Here is a 10,902-nt window from a genome sequence, read left to right on the forward strand (position 1 = left end):
CATGTGATATATTTCCCTCTCAAAATTGGAGAGTCTTTATCTGCTGTTGACTACAGGCTATCTTGCATGAGCATCATTCCTGCCTTTTCAACAGGAGCTAGTCTAGTGCAATAGCCATTTGCCATAGGGAAACTCCATTACCTCTCCTTACCAGAAGGATAGATCCTGTCTGCTGTTTACACTGAAGATGGGAGAAATTTAATTAAATTCTTTCAAGTGCTAGATTTACTTACACTATCAATTTACTGCTAAGCCCACCATTCTCATTTTGGAGAAAGAGAATAGGACCATATGTCTCCAAGTTATCAACTGTCGGCACTTCCAGTAATAGTTTTCTGCTTAGAATCAAAAGAAAGATTTGGGTTTTTGAGTCCCCAAAGCCCTCTAGTGAGAACCTTATGGACTTCGTGATTTGGAACTGAATTTACTATACACTTTTGTTTCTTGGAATGAGTTTTGCAATAAATCCACTATCTTATTTGCAAAATGTCTTAGGGCAAAGTCTGGCAGCTTCTCCAAAGAGTAGCTCTCTTGCCCCATCACTGCCTGGTGAAAAACTATGCAACAGTCAGATCGAGCAGTAATAAATCATCCACATCTTTGGCCAAGTGACAAAATACTGGCCTGTGAGGTAAAGCTAAAGAAAGCAATGATAAGAGCACACATCCATTGACATGGAACCTATATAAATACTAAGGGAAACTTGGTTAAAATTTCTGATGCCAGAGATAAAGATTTCGTAATCCTATCTAGAAAATGATATTATGGGAAATCTTCTCCCCTCAAGTTTCAGTTTAGATGACTATTTAATTTAGAGATGGAACAGAGATACATGTGCATTTTCACATTTCTCAAATCTGTATCCAAAATGTCTGATATTTGGATCACAGCTGAGAAGAATTCTATCCCAAGTTAATGGGGCATGGGGCCTGTCTACAAGTAGCTTATAGTGCAGTTGGAAAGATGGGATGTCCACACATGGCATCGTGAAAGTCAAAGAAAGTTTGTGATGGGGGCGGTGCACCTGGGCGGCTCAGTCAGTAAAGCGGCCGACTCTTGGTTTCAGCTCAGGTCACGATCTCGCGGTTCGTGAGATCGAGCCCTGTGTCAGACTCTGTGCGGGCAGCATGGAGCCTGCTTGGACTGCTCTCTCTCCCGGTCTCTCTGCCCCTCCCCTGCTCAGGCATGCACGTGCTCTATTTCTCTCTCAAAATAAATAAACTTTATATTAAAAAGGAAGTTTGTGATGAAGGGTGAAATGTGTTTAACTTAGTGTAAATGTGCAGGGTACAGTCACATATCAGGAGCTATGGAAAGTTAGGAAGAGAAACAAGGATTAACAGTGGCTCACATCTTGGGGAAAATTTCATGAAGAATGTGCAGTTTATGCCATGTCTCAGAGGCTGGGCATGTTTTGCATGCACAGAGGGATGAAGAAGGAGTGACTATGGTAGGCAGAAGGCAAAGAAGAGGCCAGGCTGCCTAGGTTGGAGTATGTGAGAATGTTGGCCAGGCAGGGTAGACTCAGACTTGGCAATGCTAGCTTAAGAATTTGGTTTGGGTTCCACCGGCAAGAAAGTGCCATCAGGATCCATTGAGCAGTGTAGTGACACGATGCAAGTAGTGTTGTGGGAAAATTAGACCAAGATTTGTGGGATTACATATGGCTGTCCAGATGGCAAATGCACCAGTTGCAAAGATTCTTACTTGCCAGTACGGTGAGCAGGGAGCTGACTGTGGAAGGAAAGAGGCTGAAGGCTGGCATGAAACCAGGCCACAACGGAGGCTAGGATCAGCCAGGAAAAATTCAGATGGGGAGAACAGAGAATTTCAACTGGCAGCATGGAAGAATTGAAATGAAACATTCTGATCATTCAGATACAGTGTTTCCAAACGACTCAGGGGAGAAAGGACACTAAGGAGAACAGGAGCGTTGGCATAGTGAGGCCCCATTATTATCTGGCCACTGCTTCTCTCTACAGCTGTAACTTTTGTTTTTGAGAGAGAGGGAATGGGGTGGGGGAGGGGCAGAGAGAGAGAGAGAGAGAGAGAGAGAGAGAATCTCAAGCAGACTCCACATCCAGCACAAAACCTGATGTGGGGCTCGATCTCATGACTATGAGATTGTGACCTGAGCCTAAATCAAGAGTTGGAAGCTTAACCGACCGAGCCACCCAGGCACCCCTCCAACCTAATTCTGATGCATGTGCCATTGTATTGAACTGCCTGTGGCTTCCTGGAGTCAGAGTTTTCTCATCTCTCTAGGCCTGTGTCCAGAACACTCTTTCCCTCATTTTTCCTGAATGAAATTATTGTAGGCAGAATGGCCCCCAACAATATTCAAGTCCTAACCCCTGGAACTTGTAGCCATATAGTAAAAGGGACTATGCAGATGTAATTAAGGTTACATTCCCCAAGATATGGAAGGTAATCCTGGATTACCTAGGTGGGCCCAATCCAATCACATGAGCCCTTGAAAGCAGAGAACTTTCTCCAGCTGGAGTCACAGAGATGTGGCAAAAGAAGTCAGAGAGATTTCGAGTGGGAGACAAACTCAACTCAGTGTTGCTGGAAGGAGGCCACACGGAAACCACGAGAAGGAACGAGGGTGGCTTCTGGAAGCAAAGACTGGCCTCTGGCTGATAGCCAGCAAGGAAACAAGGACCTCAGTCCCACAACTATAAGGAGCTGAATTTAACCATCAACGTGAATGCTTGGAATTGCATTCATTTCCAGAGCCCCAGAAAGGAATGTGGTCACTGGCATCTTGGCATTGACCTTATGTAACTCAAAGCATAGGAAGCAGCCAAGTCACACTGTACCCAGACTTCTAGCCCACAGAGCTAGGAGATAATAAATGGAGGCTGCATGAAGACAATGTATTTGCTATAATTTGTTACAGTGGCCATAGGAAATGAATGTAGTGCCCTTTAACATTCAGCTCAAACATCCTACTTCTGGGAAGGCTTTCCTGAGCCCCTCTTCTGGGCTTGCATAGCGTCGTATATGTTTCTTTATAATGGCAGGGAAGACATTATATTGATGTCATCTGAGTGTGCAGCTGTCTCCTCCCCTAGATCATGAGAGCTTTGAAGGAAGGGACCATGTCTTATTCATTTTGATACCTGTAGCACTGTGTACTTAGCAAAGTACCTGGCAGCAGGTGCTCAGTAAATTATTGAGGGGAAAAGAGAAAGAAGATAGGAGAAGGAATAGGCGGATGAAGAGGCTGAGAGAGAGAAATGGAAAAAAGGAAATGGAATGGTATTTATGGAATGAATACAGCACGGGAATAAAAGGTGCAGCATAGGAAATATAGTCAATGATATAAGAGTGTTGTGTGGTGACAGATGGTAACTACACTTGCGGTGAGCACGGCATAACATATAGAGAAGTTGAATCGCTATTTGTACGCCTGGAACTAATGTCACATTGTGTGTAACTACACTCAAAAAATGGCCATAAACACATTTTAACAAAAAAGAAAAATGGAAAGGCAGTCAAGAATTGTGGACTCAGTAGAGCTTAGGAACAGTGTGTTGGCCACAGTGGCTGGAGATACAAATAAATACTAAAAGGAGACTTAAGTGTTATAAAGGAATATCAACAAGCTTAGAGGACTCTAGAAACACTTAAAAATTGTAGGCATGACACAGCAATCACTTACTTGACACATCTCCAAAGGCGAGGGAATTAAAGGCAAGAATGAACTATTGGGACCTCATGAAGATAAAAAGCTTCTGCACTGCAAAGGAAACAATCAACAAAACTAAAAGGCAACTGACGGAATGGGAAAAGATATTTGCAAATGACATATCGGACAAAGGGCTAGTATCCAAAATCTATAAAGAGCTCATCAAACTCCGCACCCGAAAAACAAATAATCCAGTGAAGAAATAGGCAGAAAACACGAGTAGACATTTCTCTAAAGAAGACACCCGGAGGGCCAACAGGCACACGAAAAGATGCTCAACGTCGCTCTTCATCAGGGAAATACAAATCAAAACCACACTGAGATACCACCTCACGCTGGTCACAGTGGCTAAAATTAGCAACTCAGGAAACAACAGATGCTGGCGAGGATGTGGAGAAACGGGAACCCTCTTGCACTGTTGGTGGGAATGCAAACTGGTGCAGCCGCTCTGGAAAACAGTGTGGAGGTTCCTCAAAAAATTAAAAATAGATCTACCCTATGACCCAGGAATAGCACTGCTAGGAATTTACCCAAGGGATACAGGAGTACTGATGCCTAGGGGCACTTGTACCCCAATGTTTATAGCAGCACTTTCAACAATAGCCAAATTATGGAAAGAGCATAAATGTCCATCAACTGATGAATGGATAAAGAAATTGTGGTTTATATACACAATGGAATACTACTTGGCAATGAGAAAGAATTAAATCTGGCCTTTTGTAGCAATGTGGATGGAACTGGAGAGTGTTATGCTAAGTAAAATAAGCCATACAGAGAAAGACAGATACCATATGTCTTCACTCATATGTGGAGCTTGAGAAACTTAACAGAAGACCATGGGGGAGGGGAAGGAAAAAAAAAGTTAGAGAGGGAGGGAGCCAAACCATAAGAGACTCTTAAAAACTGAGAATAAACTGAGGGTTAATGGGGGGTGGGAGGGAGGGGAGGGTGGGTGATGGGTATTGAGGAGGGCACCTGTTGGGATGAGCACTGGGTGTCGTATGCAAACCAATTTGACAATAAATTTCGTATTTAAAAAATTAAAAAAAGGAATAAAGGATATCACTGAATTTTAATCAAGGTACAGTTTTCATATCGCATCATCTTGCACATCACCCTGAATATAGAAAAAAATAGCCAAATTCTTCATTTTTTCTCCTATATTAAATCTTAACATCCTCAAAAAAAATTGTAGGCATGAATTTCTGCCCAAACATTACTAAGCCCCACATATGCAGCACACCTTCAAGTGCTTTTTAGTTCTTCATTCCTAAACAGGAATGGATGGCCAAAAGTCACCGGTCTTTGGAAAGAAAGCTTCAGCTTGAAAGACAGAGACCAACGCAAAGGGAAAAGGTACTGAAGCATTTTAGCGAGTGGAAGAAAATGTCTGTGAAACAATAATTTATATCCTCAAAGAAATAAGAGATCATACATCACTAAAACAAGAACATGATTATATAAAAGAAAGTTGATCAAGGAATAAGAAAGAGTTTTTGAAAGTTAATATGATACCAAAAAGCAAATGTAGTGAACAGGTTTGAAGATAAAATTGAGGAAATCACACAGAAAGTTGAACAAAAGAATTTCATTTCATTCATCAAAATTGCTTGAGCGCTTACTATGTGCCAGATACTGTTCTAGGCTCTTGGAATATATTATTACATTATCATCATCAACAGCAACAAAGTGACAAAAATCCCATCTTTATGTAGCTTACAAAATAAAAACAAGGTAGAAGAACAATCCAACCCATCCATCATCAAACTAATAAGAATTTCCAGAAAGAAAACAGAAAATGGTGGGAGAAAATTATCAATGAAATAATGCAAAATTCTTTCCCCAGCTCCCAAGGACACGAGTCTTCAGATTTAAAGGGCCCACCTAGAATCCAGCATGAGAACATTGTGAGATTCCAGAACACTAGGGATAGAGAGAAGAACCTGAGAACTTCCTGAGAGAAAAATAAAATAAGTCCATATCAAGTATCGGGCTTCTCAACAAGATTTTATGCAATGGAGTAATTAATGCCTTCAAAATTCTGAGCAAGTGATTATTTTCAACCAAGATTTCTTTCCTCAGCAAAGTCTCAAAAATGTTGGGTATAGGGGCGCCTGGGTGGCTATAGGGGTGCCTGGATGGCTCAGTTGGTTAAGCGTCTGACTCCAGCTCAGGTCATGATCTTGCAGTTCATGGGTTCAAGCCCTGCATTGGGCTCTGTGTCGACAGCTCAGAATCTGGAAGCTGGAGCCTGCTTCAGATGTTGTGTCTTCCTCTCTCTCTGCTCCTCCCCACTCATGTTCTGTCTCTCTGTCTCTCTCAAAAATATAGAAACATTAAAAACATTTTTTTTAAATGTTGCCTATAATGCATCCTTACTCAGGTGGTGACACTCAACCAAAGCAAGCATGTAAACCAAGAGAGAGATTCACAAAACAGTGTTCCTATCCAAGGGAGAGGTGAAAGGAATTTACAGGATGACAGCTTTTTGGCGAGCTCAGAGCACAACTGTCCAGGAGGGACACTTATAGGTGGAAAGGACCTCAAAACCCATACAAAAGTGACAAACCTGAGAGATAATCTGAAAGCTTTGCTCACGTGACCATAAGGACAATTGGACTGACAAGCATTTTTACAAGACCATTGGTAGGTATGGAAAGACTTGGCTCCAGGTTCAGATAACCTATGCAAAGGAGGGGAATGAATCAGGTAATCATTAACTACTGAAAGAACAGAAACTGTATACGGAAGGAAATGTAATCATACTATATATCTTGGCTCATCGGTTGATATTTGTGTAACCATAACGATGCAAACTTTAAAGTACGATATAACAATTGGTAGAATGGGGGGGGGGTTGTAAGGAAATTGAATCCTCATGGACCAGACCCCAACAGATAATTATAATGAATCAAAAGACAACAATGCATGCGTGCTATTTAACAATATGGAAGTAACTATCAGAAAAAAAAAAGTTAAAACTTGAAAGTGAGATAGGCCAAGTGGTGGGGAGGGGGGACAAAGAGACAGAGGTCTTGCTTTTTTTTTTTTTTTGGTAGTGTAACCATTTTAGACACAGTAATATACCATTGTAAATCAGCATATACTTCGATAAAAATTATGATTTATTTGACAAAGAATCAGTGGGGGTTAAACATAAGGACAACAGGTTATTTTCACCACCATTTTCTGAACACTCTGCCCACAGATCTCCTGTGGTTTCATCCTGGCTATAATCAGACAGGAAAAATCCAAAAAACTCTTTCGCACTGAGATCCTAGACACTTAAGGGGCTGTCTTTGAGGAGGAGTGTCCCGGGGGTTGGGGTATGCATTTTAAAAGAGGAGTTTAGGGACGCCTGGGTGGCGCAGTCGGTTAAGCGTCCGACTTCAGCCAGGTCATGATCTCGCGGTTTGTGAGTTCGAGCCCCGCGTCAGGCTCTGGCCTGATGGCTCAGAGCCTGGAGCCTGTTTCCTATTCTGTGTGTCTCCCTCTCTCTCTGCCCCCCCCCCCCCCCCCCCGTTCATGCTCTGTGTCTCTCTGTCCCAAAAATAAATAAAAAACGTTGAAAAAAAAATTAAAAAATAAATAAATAAATAAATAAATAAATAAAAGAGGAGTTTAGAGCAGGGCCATGCTAAGCAAGGAATAATTTCTAAATATGGAAAAACAGACATTAGCACAAGTTGTGACCAGGCCAGGGTCTGGTTACATGGGTGGGTGGAGAGGTGACGTACTTTGTAGCATGGAAACTTTCACTACATTCTCAAATAAAGTCATGTAATAAAACCAAACATTTGTATCACATTTATCAAATGCTTTCACCTAGGTCATTTTATCTGAATCCCAAGAGGTCAAGGTCATCCAGCTAATACACGAATAAGGATGGAGCAAGAACTAGGATCCAGAAGTGGCTGCCAGTGATCCCAGCCACTGAATCACTCCACCGAGTGCTTCCATGTGAATTTTCTGTGGCCCCCTCCCCACTGCCCTTAAAACACTCACTTGGCCACTATAGTGCTTAGTGCTGCACATGCCCCAGCTGTTCCAGAATTTCTGCACTAACCTGCCCTGGCCCCTGATTCTTTTCTTTCCACGCACCGAGCAAAGGTGGGCAAAGGAAAGACAGGGGCATCAGCAAAGAAAGGGGAGGAAGGGAGGTGAGGTTGAGTGGAGGAGCAGTGGGGTAAAATCAGGGCTCCTGTGCCCTTTCTGTTCGGTGACTGGAATTACAAACGTGTAGTGCTCTGTGCTCTCAATGTTCATCTCCTCAGATTCACAGAACCAAGCCCCTTCCGCTGCCTAACACTCAAGGCAGAAGACAGGCATTTAAGATCATGTGGACTAACAGAACACGTGAGGAGAGGCATGCTCCTGGCCCTTTGATCCACAAACAACCCGAAGTGCAAAGACGGCAGTCTTAAGAGGAAGTTTCTCAGTCTTCTCGGACTGACAGGGAACCACAAACCATGTGCATGGTCTGCCCTGTCAAGGCTTCTCTCGTTGCCTCCAACCAGACACCTAGCAAGTTGGATGCCATCCAGAGCAATGTCCCAATCGCTCCCTCAAGAAAACCGGCCACCCCAAGCCTAGAGCCTGAGGAGGTGCCCCGCTGTGGGAATATTAGGAGGGGCCACGCTCAGGAGGTGGAAGACATCAGTGATGGGAACTTAGCTCCAATGTTCTTGGAGCCGCAGCCTCTGGGAATGCCAACCCTCCCCCCCACCCCCCCACCCCCCGCCTTTTGGCCCAGTTAGGGGAATCTGAGTGGGTTAACCTTCGCCCAGCTAGTTTACATTTCCTCAGGCAGGCTTGCTGAGAGATGGATGGTGCGTGAGCGATGGGGATGCCCACACCGCATTCCTTCCTTCTCCTAATGGCTCCCCTTTCTCCGTGTTTCACTTCATGACTGCTCTAGGAGGCTGTGGGTCCCAAATTATCTCTTCAGTCCATCTAAGAAAAACAATGGGATTGCCAGAAACACATTCACATTGAGGTATTTGAGATTTAATGGGACGTTCCCTGCATGCTTTGCCTTGTAACAGAGGAGACAGGAGAGAGCAAATCTTTACAGAGAACTTCAGGCACTGACATACAGCCTATGGCTGCCTTCAAAGACGCATAGAAGTTTTGGGTTAGCACAGTCCCTGAAATCACCCTCACTTCACAGTGGAGGAAACTGAGGCCCGGGTAGGGAAAGGGACTTGCTCATAGTACTTAAAGAGTTAGCAGCAGAGAACTCAAGTCTTTGTATCTTGTGGTTCTATCATCCCCTAGGATATTTTCCTTCTCTGCATAGTCAAGATCGGTTCATCACCCACTATGACTGTGTTTTAGCTCCTAGGAAGAGAGGAAGAAAAAGTACAGGGTAAGCCATTTTCTTTGTTTTTTAAATTCAAGTATAATTAACATCCAGCATTACATTACTTTCAGGTATACAATATAGTGATTCAATAATTCTATACATTACTCAGTGCTCATCATGAGCACCCATCAGGTGCACTCTTGATCCCCTTCATCTCTTTTACCCATCCCCTCAGGTAACCACGGATTTGTTCTCTATATTTAACAGTCTGTTTTATTGTTTTTTCTGTTTTTTCTTTGTTTCTTTGTTTAATTTCTTAAATTCCACATTATGAGTGAAATCATATGGTATTTGTCTTTCTCTGACTGACTTATTTCACTTAGCATTATATCCATCCATGTGTTGCAAATGGCAATATTTCATTCTTTTTTATGGCTGGGTTTATATATATATATATATATATATATATATATATAGTGGGTGTGGGTTAAATGGGTGACAGGTATTAAGGAGGGCGGTTTTCGGGATGAGCACTGGATGTCATATGTAACACATGAATCACTGGGTTCTACTCCTGAAGCTAAGACTACACTATATCTTAACTAACTTGAATATAAATAAAAATAAAAAATAAAAATAAAAATGGAAATCACTCCTCTACTTAATAAATAAATAAATAAAGGGGCACCTGACTGGCTCAGTTGGTGAAGCATGTGACTCTTGATCATGGCATAAGTTCAAGGTCCATGTAAGGTGTAGAAATTCCTTAAAAATAAAATCTTGAAAAAATGTTTCAGGGATTTATGTTGAAATAAAGCAAGAGAATGGGCAGCGATAGGAAAGTGGCAGTTTCTAAAACATGCTAATTTGATTTCCCATGTAGAGGAAAGGCAGTTTTAGAGGGGAAGTGGGTTGCTGCTAGGCTAGGGAGGGTCTGAGTCAAAGCCAATGAAGGAGGAACAGTGTCTGAAAGTTGCCAATTTGGGTAAAGGGCAAGCCCAAAGTATGTTTATGTATTCTGGATTGGCTACCAATAAAATTTAGCAGAATGGGATACAGAGATACAATCCTGATCAGAATGTCCCTGGTAGAGTCATTTCTGTCTCTAAGCTGTGTCACTCTGGCCTCTTTACTCAGTTCCACTTGCCTGACTTGAGATGTTAGGTTAGTCTCCCTATCTCATGTTCTTTGAGAAGGGCATCTTCTCTAGATCGACACAGAAATCTGAGAAAGGGGAACTGAATATTTCTAGACTAGTTCAGGTCAGTGCTGTCATTCTCTGAGGTTGGCATACCAACTGCTGGGAGTCGATAACAAGGCATTGCAATACACTCACAACTAGACAGAGGCAGCTACTCCAGCTGCCATCAGTCCATTGAAATGAGGTGTAAAGCAAAGACAGGTACATGTTCAGGCAAGTGGTACATGTTCACCATCAAAAGGTCTAAGACAAAGGGGAAACCCGGCCCTATACAGGAGTTCTTGGAATAGAGGAGCCCAGTAGCAGACTGGTGCCAGGGAATAAAGAAGTCCAAGAAGCTGGCAACTACCTGTCCGTGGGGAGCAAAGCAAAGCTACTGAGTCTAGCTCTCTAACCCCAAAGTGGTGTGACAGGTCTGAGCATTCTGGGAATTCAAGGAATAAGGAGTCAGGATGGAGACCAGAACAGATGCAGAGTATTATGAGCTATGGTGTTCACATAAGGACAGAGGGAAGGTCAGTCAAGGAGCAGTATCTCAGGGTTTAAGCTTTATCATGAAATTCAAGAGAGAATGGAGGTTATGCCCGCATCTCTGCCTGATCCATGTTATGTCTATATCCTCTACTCCATACTCAAATTAGAAAATTGGGTATCATCCTTGACTCTTCTCTATTCATAATTACCAAATTCTATCTGTTCTAT

The sequence above is a fragment of the Prionailurus viverrinus genome, chromosome X (assembly GCF_022837055.1).
Source record: "Prionailurus viverrinus isolate Anna chromosome X, UM_Priviv_1.0, whole genome shotgun sequence".
NCBI lineage: Eukaryota > Metazoa > Chordata > Mammalia > Carnivora > Felidae > Prionailurus > Prionailurus viverrinus.